Source organism: Phalacrocorax carbo, chromosome 4 (assembly GCF_963921805.1).
Source record: "Phalacrocorax carbo chromosome 4, bPhaCar2.1, whole genome shotgun sequence".
Taxonomy (NCBI): domain Eukaryota; kingdom Metazoa; phylum Chordata; class Aves; order Suliformes; family Phalacrocoracidae; genus Phalacrocorax; species Phalacrocorax carbo.
This window is the reverse complement of record NC_087516.1, coordinates 68265409-68287464: the sequence shown is the minus strand read 5'-3', so window position 1 is coordinate 68287464 and position 22056 is coordinate 68265409. Positions and strand designations below refer to the sequence as shown.

Here is a 22056-nt window from a genome sequence, read left to right as displayed (position 1 = left end):
CGCCGGGCCAATCGGGCGACGGTGGGGGCCGTCCCGCCGCTGCCCTGCCCCCCGCCGCCCCCAATGGCGGCCGCCTCGGCGGCCGAGCCTCCGCCCCGCCCGCCGCGCGCCCGGCCGTTGGCTGTGGCGGGCCCCGAGAGCCGCCGGGGGCCCCGGGAGGGGGGGAGCGGCGGGCAAAGCCCCTGAGGCGGTTGTTGCCAGGTTCTTGTGGCGGCGCAGCGCTGCGCCTTTCCAGCGGAGCCGGCTCTTGCCTGTCTCCGTTCTCCCCCTCGCATGGGCGAGGGACCGGAGGAGGAGGAGATGGAGGAGGAAGGCGTCGGGGTCGCGGGGCTGCCCCGGCGGCGCCCCCACACAGCCCCCCGCCTGCGCTCTGCCGCCCTCCTCGCCCCGCGAAGCCGGTGTCGCCGGGCGGGAAGCCAAGGCTGCGAGGCCGCGCCGGCTGTGTCTGCAGCTGCTGCCCATGGGCTTCTCGGGAGGGCCTTAGGAAAAAGTTCATGTTGTTAAGGAAAGATATGGCAACAGATTGAAAATACAGTGGAGTGTTCCACTCTAAGGCAGCCGGTTTAGCCTGGAGAAAAGAAGACTGAGGGCGGATTTTATCAATGCCTACAAATACCTAAAGGGCAGGTGTCAAGAGGATGGGGCCAGACTCTCTTCAGTGGTGCCCAATGACAGGCCAAGGGTCAATGGGCTCAAGTTGGAACACAGGAAGTTCCACCTCAATATGAGAAAAAACTTTCCTGTGAGGGTGACAGAGCAGGGGCACAGGCTGCCCAGGGAGGCTGTGGAGTCCCTTCCCTGGAGATATTCAAACCCTGCCTGGATGCGTCCCTGTGCCCCCTGCTCTGGGTGTGCCTGCTCAAGCACGGGGGGTTGGACAAGATGATCTCCAGAGGTCCCTTCCAACCCCTACCATTCTGTGATTCTGTGATTTTCTGTGAAAAAAAAATCACTCCTGCTGCCTCCTTCTCATTTGACCCGTGTCCAAATGGCAGTTTAAAGAGATCATTTGCATGGCACTGTGCTACTGACACAGTCTTTGACCTTTGAGGCAGTCTCGCAAACCAGATGACTCTAATTACAAATGCCTTTGAAACGCACCTTCCAGTTGACCTCATGCTGTCCACTGGAGACAAGACCACTTGAAAATAGAAACTTGAAGAGAAACATGCAAGCTGACGTAGTTTCCATAGGAGCTTGAGATGCTCACTGTCAAGTTTATCCCAGATATTTGTGAGGTGAGGAAGTTTTTGGTTTTGGGGTTTTTTTTGAATTTCAAGAGCATTATCTGCCCTAACTTTTCCTTGTGATTGACTTTGACATTATCTTATAAAAAGCCCTTTAAAATGTGATACTAGACCTGTATGTTTACAGACTGGCTGATTTCAATATACCAACTTGGGACCTTACAAAGGCACTGATATTTCAGGAAACCAGGTTCTTTGGTCTCCTGACTATGAGTGCAGATTCTTAAAAACTTGGAGCTATGTACGTGTATCTAGTGATGTTATTAGGTGGCATCCTTAATCTGTCAATGCTGCCATTAGTATTTATCATCTGCTGCAATGTCATCCTTACTGTGTTCTGAACAAAGCTTGATGTCAGCTGCCTCCCTTCTGTATTCAGCAAGGGACAGCTAAGCAGTCCTAGTGCCCGCTGCATTATATGCCTTGACTGCAAAATCGTCGGCTTCTGGCATCCCAGCAACAGAAAAGCAGCAAGAAAACCCCTCAGAGCTCTCACTCTATGGGTCTCCGTGTATAAGAAGGGGTTAGGTAAGCATCGTAGTACCTACCAGATTGTTCTGGTTTCCAGATGTGTGGTGTCCCACTCAACATTTAGAATGAAATTCGACCCTGTGAGTCTTTTGGGGATAGCAGTGCTGTCACTGCAGGTACTTCCCACGTTCCCATTTGTCTTCAGTGAGACAAAGGAAAAACAATGCTCCGTGGAAACGAGTCCTCCTGGCATCAGGCAAAGAGCGGCAGTTCTCCTGAGCAGAAGTGACCCATACAGAAGTGTAGCCAAACTGGCACAGTGGTTTATCAAGAGTGAAAACAGGGCGTTATCCTGTAAAACAGGTATTGCTATTTACAGAGTGGTACCAGCAGGGGCTTCCCAAAAGTGTCAGGGACCTATATGATATTAGGCAGAAGTGCTGAGGGAAAATTTCTGCTCTTGATAGTTTGCAGTGAAAGCCAGCATGGAAATCATAAATGTTTCATGCTGAGCCTTTATGTGCAGTGGAACTACTCTGATGTTTACCAGGGTTTGGAAGGTAAGTGGGAGGCAGCTGAAGGGGCAGCGCAGGAATTTGAGGTGGCAGGAGAAAAGAGGCAGCAGACATACGAAGAGCTTTGTGAGAAGGCAGCAGGCTTGAAAATGAGGCCAGGTCACAACAGCAAGGATCTGCAGGAGAATAGGTGGGGGAGGGGGGGACAGCCTAGGGTGCAGCACTTGGTGCTGTGAGGGGCCTCTGACAGCACTCAGAGGACAGGAGGCAAAACAATTCAGAAACAGGAAGGGCAGGAGCTTCTGATATGCAACATTTGTTTTTGGCTGCAAACAGTTAATTTGGACTTTTCCCTTGGTTATCTTTTTTCCCCCCTAAAGAATGAGTTAAGTTTTCTAGATTCCATCTGTCCTAACAAGGAACTTCTGCTCCTGCAAGATTATCTTTCTCACTCTTTTCTGTCTTACTGCTTCTAGTTTTGCTTCTCCATCATGTTCCTGACCTTTCCCTTCCCCACTGCCCATTCTGCTTTATTTTGTTCTCCTTTTACTTCACAATTTGCAAATATTTTTCTGTGATTATTTCTCTCCTGCTACCTCTCTTCCCTTTTTTACTTATCCTTTCTTTTCTGCATGCTTCCATCTTTGGATTCTAAAAGCATAATTGACTGTCTCATGTACTGGAAAACAAACCAAACTACAGGGGGCAGAGGGAGGTTGGTTGCCGGTGTGCTAGCACGCTGTCCTGCCCAGTGTTGTACCTGAACACACAGTGGCTGTGATTCTTAGGTAGGTAGAAAAGAAACGTCTGTTGTAATCTCTGTGAGAAACTGAACTAAGGTATTGTTTATTAAGACTTATGTTAAGCTCAATGTAAAGGTTATGCGAAGAATACCTCCCAGGCATGCTTATGCAAGATAACCATCAGATGTCCAAACTTATCGACAGAGATAGGACAAGCAACCCCATATCACCAGGAAGCAGGAAACGACCCCCTAACAACAACTGAAGCATGCGAAGAGTACCTCCACTATCTCATTGAACATGGAAGTAAAGATGTATAAAGAGAGACTGTTTGAACTGCTCAGTACGGTAGTTGGCGGAGCGCAGACTCCCCTGCCGTCCAGCGCTGTATTTGCTCATATTCTACTTGCTACAATTAATAAAATTCTAATTGGATTATGATCCATTGTGGTCTCAATTTATGACATCTCCAGGTATTAGATCTCAGATCAAGCTAGAAATGCAGAGCAAACTAAGTCTCAACACCATGCTTTTCTCACCAGCATGATGTGCTCTGCCATGCCTGACATTACGAGTTGGAGAACTTACTCCTTCACCATGCTTTCTATCCTCACAAGTGAAGAATTGTTCCCTATGGAACACTCCTAGCTAATTATCTCTCTCTACTCTCTAGATTTGCTAGCAGAGCAGAAGAGTTGAGAAAACATCCTGTGGCTGTGGTGAAGGGAAGTAGCCACCCTCTTAACACTGACCTTCAAATAATTGGCAACAGCTGTAATTTTTCATGACACTTCCCAAAGGCAGCCCTTCAAAGTCAGGTGAGCTAATGTGGGAAAGGCATGCATGGCTGCTGTTGGACCCTAAGTGCGCCAAGAAGCTCCACAGGCTCTACCCAAGCTGTGGACATTTGGCTGCTTGTGCTTGAGGCCAGCCCTGGCATGGCCCAGCTGTCAGCATGGACCTTGGTCCTGTGAAAGGAGCTGTGGGGAACCTTATTGGGGATTTCTGTCCCTTGGCTCAGGAACTGAATTTGAGCTCGGGCCCTTGCGCAAATTATGCTGTAGATATGCCCATGCCTGGCTGTGCAGCTTGATGATCTTGGGCTTCCCTGGCTGATGTAACTTCATGGCTTGACCTTGAACCTGTCGTGTCTCTATGGTCAAGCTTGGTGGTCCTTGGACGAAGCTGACCCCTGTTGCTGTCACCAGATGGCCTGGCTCTCCTTGTTCAGGTGCTGTGGGGTTGTCAGTGAGGTCGTTGCCTGCCCTGGTGGAGCAGGCACGCTCCTCCTTGTGGACAAGGAGTGCACACCGTCCTCAGGGTGTGGGTGAAAAGCAGGAAAATTTCCAGGGAAATGCGCTTTTTGGCACTCTTGCCAGGTATTGCCCTTGCATAAATAATGTTAACATTGAAACATGACTAAGAAAGCTAATAAGTGTTCTGATTAGGAACAAGAAATAGAAAAGTGAAACTGTATTATTTTTGGCACTGTTCAAATGATGTGGAATGCCAAATTCTCAAACTCAAGCTCTATGCTTTTATGGGTGATGTGACATCCCTTGTGTGATTAGACTTTAGGATACGATAGTCTTGTTTCCTCTGGTTATCTTACTCAACAAGTTTCTGTCTCATTGGGCACCCATGACTTACAAGGAGACAGAAGGCAGGATGGTTATTGTGCAACTTGAGCAGATTCACAGACACAACTGCCCAGATCAAACTGCTGGCTTTAAACCAGTCCTCGTTTGTAGGAAGGACAGGAGTCAGCTGCACATCTGTTGCCAGAGGACTCCTCCCCATTCAGATGACATGGCTTGCTTCTGTCCCGGTAAAGATGGAAAATAAACTTCTCTATCTAAATGCTGTATGCTTTCTGGGAAGGTCAGGTCAAAAGCATGCCCAGGGGATTAGCTGTCGTCATTAGAACAAAAGTCAGGTCATAATCCCAGGTGCAGTGGGTTAATCTTGGCTGGCCACCAGGTGCCCATCAAGCTGCTCTATCCCTCCCCCTCCTCTGTGAGCAGAGCCAGCACTGCTCAGCAGTAGCTAAAACAGTGGCATGTTTTCAACACTGCTCTAGCCACAAATACAAAGCACAGCACTACGATGGCTGCTATGAGGAAAGTTATCTACATCCCAGCCAGACCCGATACACCGTGTTTTCTGAAAACAACAATCAAAAAATGGTTTTTTTATTCATCCTGAAACTTTAAATGGCTTTTGAGTATTCAAGCACTTTACTTGGAAACAAAAAAAAAAAAAAAAAGGTTTTGCTGAGCTTTTTGTGCCCCTAGTGAAGAATCTGTCCTCTCAAACACAGGAAAAAGTGAGTTAGAACAGAATGTTCCTAGCCTTTCACATTGTGCCTTTGGCATTCTCCATTTACAGCTTTTTAGCTGTGCAAATTGAATTTGTCCTTGAACTTGAACCATTGTGAAGTATCCTAAGTTAGAAGTTGTGATACTTCAAAACATTAGGCTGTCAGACATGGTAACTTTGTATTAGAAACATGTAGTTGCAAAAGCTGATCTCTGGAATGGCTGCACACTAGCACAGCTTATTCCGTTTCACTGACGTGACTTCAGTTTTACAAAGATAATATCCCAGATCAGAATCCAGTCATTTGTCTGCTGAGAGGAACCACAAGCATTTTTCTAGCTTAAAGACTGAAGAATATTCCTAATGACCTTTGAAGAGCTGCTGTAATTTGTAATTATTCTGACGTTTGAATACGTGGCAAATATTTTAAAGCAGGCTTTTAAGTGGTTTCCTCAGCAACCACTCTGCATTAGAGATTGACGTATGCTATTAAGTATCATGCTGGGTTCGGATCAGCTTTGCAATATTAGAGACACTTGTTTAAAACACTGCCAGGTCATGCACAGCTCCTTGCTGTCCAACAGCCCTGGAGCACAGAGGGAAGCTCACTGCCTGCCAGACTTTTTTCCAGACATGCAAGGACACACCTCTCTGTGGTGAGCTGGCATAGGTGCCCCAATGGGCGGAGGAGCTGTCCCCGCTCACTATTGGCTGCTTTCTCATCCAGCGACAGAGGAATGGGAGTTTTATTTCTCATTCATCTGCCCCTCCACCCCGACCCCAAAAAAAGGCTAGTGACTTGTAAATTCCCTTTTAAAAAGGTATCAGGCACAGCTCTTAACTAAGCACAGCTCATATTAAATTTTTTGTCTTTTATCTCAAGTTTCTGGGGTATCAGATAATTTATCCTTCATTCCCATATTCAGTGCTTATGATCAATAGGAATGTAAAGCCATTAGTAGGGTTAATGATGGAGAATCCAGGAGGTGTCACTAATATAAAGAAGCACCTCATCTGCTTTCCTCCAAAGCTTTACAGTTAGTTACTTATTCTGATTTGGATTGCCTTCCCTGTTTGCTATGGACATCTGGGATTTAAGGCAGCTTTAGCAGAACCAACCTGAGAATCTTAAAGAAAACAAATGCTGCTCAGGGGAAATGTGTTTAACAGTGATCCTAATGGAGGGTGTTTGCCTGGCATTTATCATGAGCTCTGTGAGAGCCTGATTGGATGCCCCAGGACCGCTGGAGTGTCTGGGGGCAGAATTCTCTCTGTTTCTGACTGGAAGGTCAGAGTTTGTTCCTGTTGCTATAGAGTAAGAGGGAGTAAGAGTAATTTTCTCCTGATACCTTCTCACTTTATGCCTTTGTTACCTTGCCATTTGGTTGCTTCAAAGCCTCTATATGAGGCTTCTCTCTAAAACTGTTTGGAGGCACAGAGGCGGACCTAGCCTAGCACAAGACAGCTGCCCACCATGCCCTCTGTGCATACAGTGCTGAGTATGGTGAGTACTTTAAGCTCTACCCTAGCACCCAGGAGGTCTGGGTTTCTGTGTGCGGTGGGAAATGCCAAGTCCCACCAATAGACTCCTACATGAATTAATCAGGGTATTGCTTTGAGAGACAGGCAGCTTCTCTGGCTTCTGTGCCTGAGCTAAAATTGGAGCGGGTATTCAAGAGGGAAGAGGGACTGCCAGTGCCCGCATCCCTGACAGTCACTGCATTGTTGGGCTGAAATAGCCCATGTCTGTTGACCTTCAGAGCCAGCCTGTGGTGGTCTTTTTCAGGCAACTTGGAAAAGAGGGTCGTCAAGTGAGGTAATGCTCAACAAGCATCCTTTAAGAGTATTCTGATGCTTGTGTTTCTTTAGGTAAGCCTGCTCTGAAGGAATATCTTCTTGCTTGGCCATTCTTTTCTTTCTGTAACTCTCAAGAGAAAGGATTTTCTAGAACTTACACAGAAAAATAGAATGCTTTCTGACAGTGGTTGCTACTTTGTATTCGTGGTTTTCCAGGCAGAAATCAGTAGAAATTTCTGAAGGTAGAAATCAGGCAAAAGTTACATCATGTGTGACCCAGTCTGTGGCATTATTGTACTTAATAGCAGTTTTTATTCCCTGTTGATGCTGTACTCATATTTGCTTAGTTGTTGTTGATACAACCACTGCCTGCTATTAGGGAAATGGTTGCTACTTCATCCTAAGAGCAAACAGGAAGAATAGGATAATAGGAATTCAGTGTTATAAATCTATGCCCCTTCTGTAAGACAAGAACTGAGGCAGTTAAAATACATGTTTGTAAAAAACAAAAAAAAACAGGGCCTGCATGCAAAATGAAATCCTGTAGCATCATTTTGTAATGTAGACCATTTCAGGAAATCTTGTGTTTACAAGTGAACCTGTCAGTTTATAGGGTCTGACCCAAAGCATAGGGAAACTTCTGAGAATCCTCATGTTGACTTCTCATGGACAGCATTGGGTCCACAGGGAGATGGCCATGTTCAAAATCACATCCAGCACTGAATGAAAGCTTCAGCAGTGTGTAATCTTTGTTTTTGGCATGAGAGTGTCACGTAGAAATACCATGTGTAAGCAACATACCGCTGCATTCAATGTGTGATCTTTGCCTACTTTGCCATCTACCTTCTGTAGGGGCCCATTACAGTTAGTGGGAATCTGGGATGTGATGAAGTTGCTGTGATTCTGCGCTCGCAGACTATCTGCCGCTGACATCTTCTGCCATTTTTGGTTCTTTTAAAACTCAGATCAGTTTAGTGTATGAATCCAATTATTATCCCTGGGGGACAGGGTGGATGGTAGGGACAAACAGCTGGATGCAGATGGAGTAAGGATGCTAAGAACGACGAGAACTGAGTCTGCTGCTGAGAGAATATTTATGGGGAATTGCACTTTTTATTGATTAAGGTAAGATGCATAAAACTGGTTATTTTGTCAGTTCAGTTGCTGTGATGAGCTCTTTTCCTAGGATTTCAGAAGAGGAAACATTAATTTCATAGAATCATAGAATGCCCTGAATTGGAAGGTACCCACAAGGTTCATTGAGTCCAACTCCTGTCCCTGCATAGGACAGACCCAAAATTCACACCATGTGTCTCAGGGCATTGTCCAAATGCTTCTTGAATATTGTCAGGCTTGGCACCATGACTGCCTCCCTGGGGAGCCTGTTCCAGTGCTCCACCACCCTCCAGGTGAAGAACCTTTTCCTAATTCCCAACCTAAAGCTCCCCTGGCACATCTTCCTCCATTTCCTTGGGTCCTATTGTTGGTCACCAGAGAGGACAGATCAGTGCCTGCCCCTCCTCCTCCCATTGTGAGGAAGCTGCAGACCACAATGAGGTCTGCCCTCAGTCTCCTCTTCTCCAGGCTGAATAAACCAAGGGACTTTAGCCGCTTCTCATACAGGTTCCCCTCTAAACCCTTCACCTTCATGCCCTCCTCTGGACACTCTCTAGTGGCTTTATATCCTTAATGTACTGTGGTGCCCAAAACTGCACACAGCACTCGAGGTGAGGCCGCACCAGCGGAGAGTAGAGAGGGACAATCACCTCCCTGGACCAACTAGCAGTGCAGGGCTTGATGCACCCCAGGGCACGGTTGGCCCTCTTGGCTGCCAGGACACACTGTTGGCTCATGTTCAACCTGCTGCCAACTGTAACCCCCAGGTCCCTCTCTGCAGAGCCGCTCTCCAGCCTCTTGCTCCCCAGTCTGTAGGTACATCCAGGGTTGCCGTGCCCCAGGTGCAAAATCTGGCACTTACCCTTGTTAAACTTCATATGGCTGGTGATTGCCCAGCTCTCTAGTTTGTCTAGATCCCTCTGCAGGGCCTCGCTGCCCTCAAGAGCATCAACAGCTCCTCCCAATTTTGTGTCATCAGCAAACTTACTTAGTATTTCTTCCAGTCCTGCATCCAAGTCATTGTTGATCAGCTGGGTCTGCCTGTTCCATTCAGTATTCTTCCCTGCTACTGAAAGGATCGAAGAGAATACTACCTGAGCACCTGATCTTTCAACCAACTGCCCCAGGGCTCTGCAATCCCTTTTGATTGCCTTTGGACTTCTCTTTGCCACCTCTTCTCTGCCAACTTGAAGAACCAATAGTGGGTAATAGTCTGAGGAGCTTACCGGCCTAAAGGGTTTTCTAGTGACATCTCTGAACCCGGACCCCAGGGAGGCAGCAGACTTCCCTGTGGGCTGGGTCCGGTCGGCGTATTGGACCCTCCGGTTAAAGCTCTTTCAGTGAGATGACCCAAGCCTGTGGCTGAGTCCTTGCTTTACTTCATAGTCATGGCTTTATCTGCATTTCTCAGCTGCAAAGTGGGGGCAAGACTTCTCAGTGTCAGTGGGAGTGTTGCGAGGGTGATCACAGGAGCAGTTGTGATGAGTTCAGCAGAGGCTGGACTAGCTCCTGGGCTAGCTGCAAGGCGGATTACCAGTCCATGAGCACTGTAAAGCTGAGCAGCCAGCTCATTACTGCATCACACTAACTCTGTATATTGTCAGCATTGTGCATTGCTAGTATGAAGCTTTGCGGAAAAGAGGGCACCTTCCTTGCTACTGTTGGTCTCCTTCAAGAACTGAGGAGGATTGTAGGAGTGCCCTGTCTAACTGGCATGGCTGCCCTCTGGGCTGCCTGGAGCATCAACATTTGTGCTGATCCTTCGCTGGTGCCCACTGACACAAAACCATCCCAGCCTTCTCCTGCTGCGTCCAGACAGACAACCCTTTCCTGTTAGAAAGGCATAGTGTCACATGACAAAAAATAACAAAAAGGTGCTGCTCTCATCCTGAGGGATGACAGTGAGCAGACTTTAGTTTGGGATTTATTCCGAGTGGCTCTGTGCAGTGCCAAAGACAATGGTCTTCCACGTCTTCAAGGTGTTATGGTAATTGTGGTAGTAAGTAACGATGATTGTTTATGAGCAAATAAATTCCTGAAAATGTTTTGAAGCTGGAGGGATTTCCTGATGGCTAGGCCAAGTCAGGCTGAAATCCCCTGCTGAAGCAAGAGACCACACAGCTCAGCTGAAATCAACAGTACTCCATCCTCTTACCACAGCAGTAAATTAATCCTGCTTCTGCCTTTTCACCTACTCTCTTCAGCACAAAGAAACAAATTATATTGTCAGTGTTTGAAGGAAAAGGCCTGTTTAGTTTTCAGGGCAACACAATACAAGCAGAGCAACGAGATAGTATTTGTGTTTAGTTTTGTTCAAGGAGTGGAGGTGCCGTGGTTACACCGTTAAATGTGATGCTGTGCTTACTCCACTTGCACCCATCCACCTGAACAGGATTAACTACCTAGGACGATATTTAGGAATATTGTTGGAATATTTTCAAGACCAAGTGAAGTGTAATTCAGAAGCCAGTTTTGAAGAGTTGCACATACGATAGTAAATACTGATGAAAACAGAAATGAAGAATGGCTCCCTAATTCTTGGCTCTACTGTGACCAGGGGTGGCAGAGCTTACCTGTTTTTTGCATCTAGCTAAGGGAGTGCTAATTTCAAGAATGTAAGTATATCCTGATTCAGTCTGCCACCTGTTGTATTCTAAATCTGGGCAAGCCTGGCCCAGATGTAGTCCTGGGTACATACCAAAACACCAGAGGTTATTCTGTTGGTTGGGAAGACCTGGGTAAACAGAAGTGTTCTCTTGCAGGTTCTCACAGGTCCTAACTCCACACACCTTGGGTCTCTGCTCCTGGAGCCCCTTGTGAGCTTTGGCCTGTTCTGTCTTTGCCTTTCAGGTGAGTCATGTTTGCAGCTGCGTCTGTGCATGATTATGTTCTGCCTCTCATTTGAGGTTTCAGGTTGCCCCAGCCTGTATTTAAGATCTCTTCTATATCACTGTGAAACAACTTTTTCTACTATGGCTTGAAATAAGCAAAAACATATTTTATGCTTGTGCCACAAATAAGAAAATGCATGAACGGGACAGCCCACATTCAGGTAAGGTCTTGGAGAGGTACAGGATGTTTGGAAGTGCAACCATTCTTTAGCAAAACTGTCAGGCACATGCAGCATATCTTGTTCAACTGTAAGTATACTGCTTTTATTTAGTGCTTGAGTCCACAAGCCATGATGCTTCTTCAACAATGTACCTCCATGGGGAATTAATGACACCCAGTACCTCCTGTTTTTTTCCAGAACTTTCTTTATATTGGGGGGGTGGGGGGGCTCATATCATAGCAATAAAATCAATGGGGATTTTCTTATTGACACCAGTAAAATTTTTACCGTAGAACAGAACCATTCAAGATGTTCCATGGAAGTACATTTAACTTTTATTAAATCTCCCCCCTCTCTGGCCCCATTTCCTTCCTCCCTGCGATCATCATGCTTTGGCTATGGTTGGACAGAGTTCCCTGTTGTGGTTGCACCCTGCTGTCACCACCGTTGTATGAGGATTTACAAGTTCTACTTTGAAATGCCCTTGCAACAAACAGAAGTATGTACACACACTGCTTCTGTCTTAACAGCTGTCAATCCTAAATCACAGTGTGAACAGTGAATGAGATGCTGGAGTGCATATTTTCCAATATGCTCCTTTAGGTCTGGGCTGAAACTGCAGAGACAGAGTGGAGGATACCTTCCACGTGCCACAGTGTCCCTAAGGAGACTCTGGGCAGCTGAGAAGGAGACCTGGCTGTTCCCCAAGACATCTCTGCAGGGGCTGATGACCAGTACTCCAGGCACACAAGAGATGTGGACCCTGGGTCTTCATTTCAGGGGAGCCAAGACCAGAAGAACAGCTGTTAGGGTCACCATTAATACCCTATTCAAGGTATGTTGAGTTGTCTGCTGTTGCTGTAAGATTTATACCTCCTCTTCTCCACAGGCACCTCTTGTCTCTTTTTGCCTGGCCTCTGCGCTGCCTGAGGCCCCCACTTACCACAGCAGTCACAATGTACCTGTTTCTGAATTCAGTGTATTACTGCGTGATCCTTCAGAAAAGCAGCACTTTTAGGCTGCTTTTTAACTAACTCATTTTAAACGGCATGTTATTAAATGTTGCTTATCACTTGTTGATCACAGAGGAACACTTGACCTTTGCACAAACCACATTCAAAATATTTGACAACGCCACACAAAATATTAGCCTTATTTCTTACTGGAATTTCTAAACCATCTGACTAGAAACAACATAAGGGAGATGGAAATTAACAGGACTCCAGCGTGACCTGCACAGTAAAATGTCACTTAATGCAGACAGTATGATACCATCATCTTTCAGTGGATGCTTTGATGTCCTAAGGCTGGACTTCAGAAAAGGCAGAGAGCCCAGTACAACACAATATACAGCAGCAGCAGCAAATGTAATTTGTCTGTCTCAAAGGGCAAGATAATGCACTTAAGTAATTCTGTACTGCAGCAAAGCTGAATTTCACAGACCTCAGCCTATGACAGTAAGAAATCAAGACATGAGACACCTGTTGCAGATGGCCCAGCTCCTTGCTAGGCACTTTCCCAACATGTATAAATTGGGGGGGTATCAGTTACAGGTGGACAATCTCGCTGACAGGACAGGCTTTCAGATGCTTCAAAGGCAAACGCAATGAGTAGCTGTAACACAGCTGTGCATACAGATATACATAATAATATGAAATGGGTCCAAGTGAATGTAATATCCAACCAATGAAAGCACAGGCTGCTTCAACAAATGTTCACAATATTATTTTCAAGATTTAAAGGCTCACCCATATACCTGAATTCAATTTCTGACTTAGTCTCTGTCAAATCAAAAAAAAGCATATCTTGGGTGCTAAAGGAGAGTAGGGTTGATTAGGATGTTGCGGTTAGGGGACGTCCTTGCACCTTCTTCTCAAGAAGCAGCGCCTTTCATAGAACCAGGCGTAGAATTACAAATTCAGGACCACGGTGGCATTGAGTCAGTTTTCCATCATGTGCCTCCCTACCTGTTCAGCCAGTGCTCCCTGGCTAGCCTGAAGGCTGGTCTGGTCATTCATACTTTACTGAAATGAGACTGCTGGGTTTACCTGTGGTCTGAGGGCAAAGCGGTGCTGCAGCCACCCACTTCATGCCTTTGGACAACACCAGCTCACAGCCCACCTCTTTAAATGTGCTGCAATCAAAATCACAGTTTATGGGAAGTATTTTATGGGAAGACTGTTAAGACAAAAGTGCCTTGACAAGGAAGACAGCAAAAACCACCCAAAGACCAGACTAAGGGGTATCTGAGTATTTACAGCCTGTACACACCTTGGGCAACAGCAAAAGCTGGGGGTGAATTGGCAGATGGTTGCAAAGTTATTCTAATGCCCTTTCCTTGAATCACCACATGGGCACCAATCTGTCTCCCCACAGACCTGTATTGTCTTGTGTCCTTGTCTGCACAGGGGAGTCAACACCTGCTCTGTTGGAAACACAATACTTTTGTAAAATTTTTGTAAATTTATTACTCACTGACAAAATTACTTTTGTGTCTTGCTGCTAGTCATCGGGACCAGCTCTGAAAATGGCAGATCTTCTAAGATATGTGTCTGCTCATCTGCCTTCCTCATTCCCAGCGAGAATCCAAGGGCGCATTAAATATAACCTTGGACTCGGGTACAGAAATAAATCATGTAACATGACCTGCATGCCAGTTAAATAAGTCACACTGCAATTTCTATTGCACTGATTCGTATTAGAAAGTATTTTCCTTTTATTGAAAAGATTCTATGAATGCAAATGCCGCAAAAAGACCCAAAGCATGAGTACTGGCCAAGTCCCGAGACTCTCTGCAGCCTGTGGGTAAGAGACAAGCTCTTTGCTGTTGTGTCCTGTGCCTCACCAGGGCTATGGTTTCCCCCCACCAGCAGCTCTCACAGGGGTCAGCTATACAGTGCCACAGGAGCCAACTGTTGGAAAACCCATTTTTAAATTCCCTGCTCCCATTTGGTCCCTGAGGGAAACCCTCAGGGCGGTGCTGGAGTAGTGCTGCCCACAGGCTATCCCACGCTGCCTCAGCAGAACTTGTGCTTCAGGTATCTGTCTGTGCAAGGGCAGTCATTATACTTTGCTGCCTCCCCAGGCGAGGTGCCTTCACCAGAGACTCTAAGAAGCAGAGGTATTCCTGTCCACTGGGGCACCCAAATACAGTAGGTGTGTGCTTCACACTGCCCGTCCTGGGATGTGCTCAAGCCTGTCCTACGGGGCAGACAGACCAAGTCAGGTAGTGGAACACTTGAGGTCAGCTCAAGGCTTGCTGAAAACCCCTGGGTGAGCCAAGTCCAAGAAAAGGATCCCTCAGAGAACAGCATACAGACCCAAGGGAGTCAAAGCCTGCCTCTGCTCACTCTTCCCTGTGTAAGCTGATTTTTTTTGAGGCACACAAACATGTTTTTACTTCCTTGGGTTTCCTATGTGAAGGGAAGATGTCCGGTGGTTGCTGACACTGCCGGCTGCTGTGTTGCTGAATCAGGATTCATTTTGTGATCAGTTTTGCAAGTTTTGGCAGAGCAGTGGTATTGTGCATTGACCTACTCCTGCTGCTTTTCAGGTGCTGTAGGAACATCCCTGATGTTCAGCAGTGGTGCTTTTTGGTGGCACCAGAGCCTTGGACCACTGCCTGGGTAAGCCCCTGCCCAGTCAGGGAATCATTTGCCTTTGGGTTTGCGTTTTCATAGGAGGTGATTACTTGTCGAGTGCTCAAAACCAAGATTCTTCTCTGAGATATGTTGATGTAAACATTGGACTTCATAGAAGTACAGTATTGTTCTCCTTCAGAGCAGCTGGAGGTGGTGCAAGTCCTCCCTGAGGGGAGTCAGACCATGATTTCTCCTCAGTATAGCTGCCGGCTGCAAAACCACAAGAGGGAAAGGTCTGTAACTTGCATTATTTCCACTCCATCTCTTAAAGAAGGAATTACTCAAACTCATTAAAGATTATTACAAGGTACAACTGTCTAGCTCATTGGCCTTTTCATTTCCTACTCTAATAACTTGGAATTTTTCTTTTTTTTTTTAAAGCTAACACTGCTAAGTGATCACTTATGGATGTTTGCATTTTCATGGAACATGCATGCAAAAAGCCCAGCTGATGATTTCTGCCAAAAGGTTTGAAAAAATCCAGGCTTTGAGAGTAAACTAGCCTTTTTTGGCACTCTATAAAAATCCCAGATGATTAAAAAGTCACAGAATCCATTATTCCTGTAACAAACCCTAAGTACTGCTAATCACAGAGGTAATGAGCTTTTAATATTAAAATCTCTCTGGCAGATAGGTTGGGAAGAAGAGTATGTGACCTCTGTGTGCTGAAATACTGCATTGTGTTACATGCTCCCGAGCTTCTCACTTGTTTTTTGTTTCACAAATTGCAGATGTGCACCTGCTCTTCTCTGCCTCTTCACAGAGAAAATGGATGTCTTTTTTGAAGAGACATTTTAATCGGATGGAGATTACTGGACTTACTACAGGGGGCAAATAGTTCAAACCTGTGGTGTGTATCATCCAAGCTTTGTGGGCCCACACTGAACAGCCCATGGAGAGCTGGAGAGGGAGTCTGTTTCCTAGTCCAACAGTGGCTTCAGTTGAACCGCAACTCGGCAATGAAGGAGGAAAACAGTACTTGCAGCACTGGCCACACTCCAGGCCCTTATGTCTCCTAGGTAGGAAACTTACTCCTGGTGTATATGTCTTGCCATGTTTTCAGCATGTCACATGCCCTGTGTTAAGCCACATGAACAGCTTGGTCCTGTGCCATGCCCCCCGTGGAGAAAAGTACTGCTCTCTGGCTAGCGACACAAGCTTCTGTGCTGGGAAGTGGCATGCTGATGTTGAGTCGAGCAGCCCCGTCAGCATTACAAAGCCTTGCTGGGCAAATAAACATCAGCTGAGCAGCCTACAAAGCACGGCTGACTGCTTAGGCATTTGTGTACATGATGGGCTCTGGACCTGCAGGCCAGCAGCCTGGAGCTTCCCTGATGGAGCCTCTGAGACTGCTGCTGGCTGATGGCACGTGGTCATGAAACAGACAGGCTGAGAAAGCAGAGGGTTACACACCAGCTGGTTGTTGCTGACCGGACCACACTCAACCTGGAGAAAACAGTCCAGGAGAAAAACATGCTGATGCCATAACACCTCTAGATGAACACCCCTATATGGGTGGACCGGGCTAGGTCTTCGAGACTAAAAAGACTTCCCAGCCTGAAAAAAAGAGAATTTTTGCTCTGTACGGATGTGCTGAGATGGATGGTTAGGAGTCATTAACACACACCTACCAGCCATTTTTATTTCAAGAATATCAAGTAGTACTGGTACCCACCACCTGTAATTATTTTACATCTTTAATTCCTGCTCTGGACTGCAAGCCCAAAGCTATCCTCACAGGTGCGAGGAGGCTGCAACACCGTGCCAGCCCCTGGAGATGTATGTTTAACCCAGAAGCACCGATCCCTGTATTGCAGCCAGTACTAGCAAGCACCGGTCTAGGGACAGGTGAGTGCAACATGCTGCATCACCTGGGAAGAAGCTACCTGAAGGTCAGCTGCTGCACAGTGACCTCCGCATGGAGGCTTCCTGTCGGTGGGAGGCAGGCGTAGGGGCCACATCCCAGTACAGCTGGCTCATGAAGACACGAGAAAGCTGCGGTGAGCCCAAAAAGTTGCTGGGATGGCACATCATGCACTGCCCGCTTTATGGAAGAAAGGTGGAGGACAAAACTCCCCAGCAAGTAAAGTAACAGGACAGCAACAACACTGCAGTGCTCCTGCAGCATTGTGGTGTGCTTCTGTAGCACATGGCAGTTTACAAAGCACTTGATGATACTCCAGTGGAAACAGGAATTTTTCAACACCTTAGATGGGAAAGGGACTAAGACTGTGATAGTAAGCTGATTTAAGCAGATCAGACTAATTACCGTGTAAGAACTGCCTTTAGCACTGCAACACTTGTCTGCCTTGCTCAGGTATTCTGAAGGAAAAAAAGAAATAGCTGGAACGCTGCATTTCTGCAGAGCCTACCAGCATGCCAGAGCAAGCTCTCGCAGTACCTTGTTACCACTGGATGAAAAGCAGCATCTTCCCGTCGGAGACCAGGCTGTATTTATTTCCGTCACTGCCGCCCAGCACAGCTACCTGCAGTGCACTCGGGCGACGTGACCACTGCGGAACCTGCAAATGACCCGAGGCAGTTCGTTCCTTTCGCCTCCCGCCTCGGCCTGGGGATCCTGGAGGTTTTTCCTGTCCCGAGGAGGTGATGAAATCGCATCAACTGGCATTTAATGCCCTGCGGTGGGGTGCTGGAACAAGCTCCGCGCGCCAGCTGTCACCAGTGACGCACTTGTCCAACTGAGGTTAGCGCGGTTTAACTCGGTGCCGTTAAGGACCGCTTCCTGACCCTCTCCCTCCCGCGGGGCGCGGCGCTGGGGACGGCGCAGGCCGGCGGCGCGGCAGGGACGCGGCCCGCTCTGGCAGCCCTCCGTGGCAGCCAGGGCCCGTCCCTGGGCCTGCCGGGGCTGCGGCCGGGCCTGCGCCGGGGCAGGTGAGCGGGGCCCGCGGCCCTCGGGCATCGCCCGGGGCTCTGGGTCCGAAGGCGGAGCCGCACCATCGACCGGCGGGTGCCGGGAAGGGCCCCGAGGAAGGGGTCGAGGGGGGGAATGTTTGCCGCCCCTCAGCTGCCGGGCGGTGCAGCTCCGTTACCGGTTTCCTGTGGTTTCCCGCGGGCCCCACGCCGCACCCCCAACCCGCAAGGAAGAGCGGCCGCGCCGCCTCCCACACGCCGCGCCGGGGGATGGGAGGGGAGGTGGGTGGGGTGGCGCGCATGCGCGGTGGCCCCCCTCACTGCTGTCATCCGACGGCCGAAAGCCAGTCGCCCGCCGGTAACGGCGACGCGGTACCGCGGGGCCAGGGAGGGGCCGCCGCCGCCCTCGCTGCTGCCTCACGGTAAGGAAACGCCACCGGCCGCGCGCTGCCGGCGCTCGGCGGACGGAGCGCGACGGGCCGCGCCGCTGCCGCCCCGGGCACGCGCCGCCCGGCCGCTGTTCGCCGGCCCCGCCGCCCCCTGGCGGCCGGAACGCGGCACTGCAGCGCCGGCCCCGCGCTGGGGCACCGCCCCCTGGCGGCGGAAAGGCGGCGCTGCCACAGCGGGTTTCTTGTCCGGCGTCTCCTCTGCAGCTCCCGGGCCGTAGGTTTTATTTCGTAGGATCGCAGAATCCTTTGGGTTGGAAAAGACCTTTGAGATGGCAGAGTCCAACCGTTGACCTGAACTGGCAAGTCGCCACTAACCCATGTCCCCAAGCGCCACATTTACATGTCTTTTAAATACCTCCAGGGATGGTGACTCAGCCACATTCTGGGCAGCCTGTTCCAATGCTTGACAGGCCTCTTGGTGAAGAAACTTTTCCTAATATCTAATATAAACCTCCCGTGGTGCAGCTTGAGGCCATTTCCTCTTGTCCTATTGCTTATTACTAGGGAGAAGTGACCAACACCCACCTCACTACAACCTCCTCTCAGGTAGTTGTAGAGAGTGATGAGGAGGCTGAGGGGAGACCTTTTCTCCAGACTAAACAACCCCAATTCCCTCAGCCTCTCCTCATAAGACCTGCTCTCCAGGCCCTTCACCAGCTTCGTTGCCCTTCTCTGGACACAATCCAGCACCCAATGTCCTTCTTGGACTGAGGGGCCCAAAACCAAACACGATATTCAAGCTGCGGCCTCACCAGTGCCGAGTACAGGGGCACAATCGCCTCCCTGCTCCTGCTGGCCGCACTATTCCTGATACAAGCCAGGATGCTGTTGGCCTTCTTGGCCACCCGGGCACACTGCTGGCTCATGTTCAGCCAGCTGTTAGCCAACACCCCCGGGTCCTTCTCTGCCAGGCAGCTTTCCAGCCACTGTTCCCCAAGGCTGTAGCGTTGCATGGGGTTGTTGTGACCCAAGGGCAGGACCCAGCACTTGGCCTTGTTAAACCTCATTCCATTGGCCTCGGCCCATCAATCCAGCCTGTCCAGATCCCTCTGCAGAGCCTTCCTACCCTTGAGCAGATCAACACTCTTGCCCAAGTTGGTGTCATCTGCAAACTTACTGAGGGTGCACTTGATCCCCTCATCCAGCTCACTGATGAATTCCTCCTGCTGTCTTGTCAGTTGTTTTTTCAATCTTATTTCAAGTTCTCCCTCTATGCAGTTCAATGTCCCTATTTTTTAATTCTTGCCTATGTTTCTCGTACCCTCTTGCCTTCAAATTATCTTTCTGTGTTTCTCTGTTGGGTTTATGTGTCAAGGTTTTGGTAGTAGGAAGCTGCAGGGTGGCTTCTGTGAGACGACATCAGGAGCTGCCCCTGTGGCGGACAGAGCCAGTTCCAGCCGGCTGCAGGAGGGACCTGCCAGTGGCCAGAGCTGAGCCACAGTTGTCCAGGTGGGGCCCCAGCACTGCCGAGTAGAGGGGAAGGATCATTAGACTTTGCTACTGCCCCAAGCAAGGTGGCTTCGCCAGAGACTGCCAGGAGAAGAGGTATTCCTGTCCACTGTCTCGCCAGACTGGCCTGTGAGGGAGATGCCTGGCAGCTGACAGGAGGCAGAAGAAGAGGAGGTGAGCTGTGCAACATGGTTTTTACATCCACCTTGTAAAACGAAATAATTTCCTGTGGCCAGAACTAGTTATGAAAGACAAGTCTGTCTGTACTAGAACTGGGTTTGAAAGCTACATGGAAAGAAGTTCTCACTTTAGTTATGAAGGTCTAGCATCTGTATTTGCAGCGGGAAGTCTTTTGGGAAAAGGGAGTATTTGCCTTCTTATAAGGGGCTGCATCCCCCACCTAGGAACAGATGTGGTTTCATAAGTCAGAAGCCAGGATGTTTTATGTAGCTCCCTGTAAATCTTTGGAAATGTAGAGGAAGCGACATCTCCCATCTTCTCCTCTAGCTTTCTCCATTTCCCATGAAACTGATTAACTATTTCACATTTTGCTTCTGCCTCCCAACGTTTCTGGCCTTTGCAATCAGATTCCAGAGCACGACGGGGCTCTGCGGTGCCCTTTTCTACTAATTGTTATGTAAGATGAGGACAATGTAAGTATCGGGAACTTGCCTGTTCTCAGCTTCCCTAAATCAAACCAGTCCCAAGGATCTCTCTCCAGGTCAGAAGGCAGGAGAAGTCACTGTCCTTACGACACAGCACAGCCGAAGTGAAGGGCACCTTTACAGTCAAGGAGAGCAAATGGCTCGGTCAACACTGCAGGGTACGGCCGCTTGGTTTTTTTTAAAAAAAGGGGCATGACAGTCTTGTTCTGTCTTATCCTTTCAGGTTTGCAATCTAAACAAAATGGATGTCTATTAATTCTATTTTAATAACACTTTCATTGTGTCATATGTGTCAAAGATTTTAGAGTTCCTAAGAAATGTAACCTTGCGAAAGCCTTTTTTTTAACTCACCAGTGAAAACTAGCAGGTCCTACCAAAACAGAAACCTGCAATTTTTCTATACACAGACCATACAAGTCATCATCAAGCAATCAAGAGAAACCGTGCTTTATTTAACATATGTTTTTTAGCCCACCAGAATAAAACCAAGAAACTTTCTCCAAAAACCTGGCTGTAGTGTTGGGCCTTTCTTTCTTTGGAAGATCTGTGCAGTCAGTTTATTTAAACATGGTTAACTTCTGGACGTAAATTATTTTTAAGAATCCTAGCAAGACTATGGATTTATTTTAATAAAAGGAAAACTCAAGAGGCCTCGCTAGCTTTTGTTGCTTTCTGTAATGGAGATTTTTTTTCCTATCTAATATTTATGAATATACTGCACAACAAAACAAGTATTCTTGCATAATTTATTTATATACTCATGTTTGAGGAAGGAATTATCAGCATTTTACTTAGTGTCTAACTCAGGAAAATTATTCTTTCTGGATGTAAAAAATCAAAGTTCCTTTTCATTTTAGTTGTCATAAACACCATCTCCAAATTTCCCTTTGCTTCTACCCTACAACCAAAGTAAAACACAAGCTCTTTATTTTAAATTCCCCTCTCCCCTTCTTTGATAACTCCTTGTGCTGGTTTTGGCTGGGATAGAGTTAATTTTCTTCTTAGTAGCTAGTATGAGGCTGTGTTTTGGGTTTGTGCTGAAATCCCTGTTGATAACACAGGGATGTTTTAGTTACTGCTGAGCAGGGCTTACACAGAGTCAAGGCCTTTTCTGCCTCTCACCCCAGCCCACCAGCGAGGGGCTGGGGGTGCACAAGGAGCCGGGAGGGGACACAGCTGGGACAGCTGACCCCAACTGACCCAAGGGATATTCCATGCCATATGACGTCATGCTCAGCCTATAAAGCTGGGGGAAGAGGAAGGAAAGGTGAGCTATTCGGAGTGATGGCATTTGTCTTCCCAAGTAACTTATGCACGATGGAGCTCTGCTTTCCTGGAGATGGCTGAACACCTGCCTGCCCATGGGAAGGAGTGAATGAATTCCTTGTTTTGCTTTGCTTGTGCTTTTGCTTTACTTATTAAACTCTCTTTATCTCAACCCATGAGTTTTTTCATTTCTACTCTTCTGATTCTCTCCCCTGTCCCACAGCAGGGGAGTGAGTGAGCAGCTGTGTTGGGCTTAGCTGTCAGCTGGGGATAAACCACGACACTCCTACAACTGTTTTTGCACTTCCAGTTTAGCAAATCTTATAGACAGGGTAAATCTACACAAATAACTTGCATAGCAAAAAAGCAAAACCAACTGTCTCTCTGCACAGCACACTGGAGCCTGATGGCCTGCTTCCGTGGCAAATTCGCTTAAGTTAGCTTTGTACATAAAA

General features: G+C 47.9%; 1 long non-coding RNA gene across 1 annotated transcript; it reads left to right on the top strand.

Moving 5' to 3' along the window:
- Positions 1–820: 820 nt before the first annotated feature.
- Positions 821–21773, top strand: LOC135313154 (uncharacterized). The gene is made up of 3 exons (XR_010372762.1): positions 821–1238; positions 11864–12095; positions 14814–21773. It is a non-coding gene; the product is annotated as an uncharacterized LOC135313154 (long non-coding RNA).
- Positions 21774–22056: the final 283 nt, after the last annotated feature.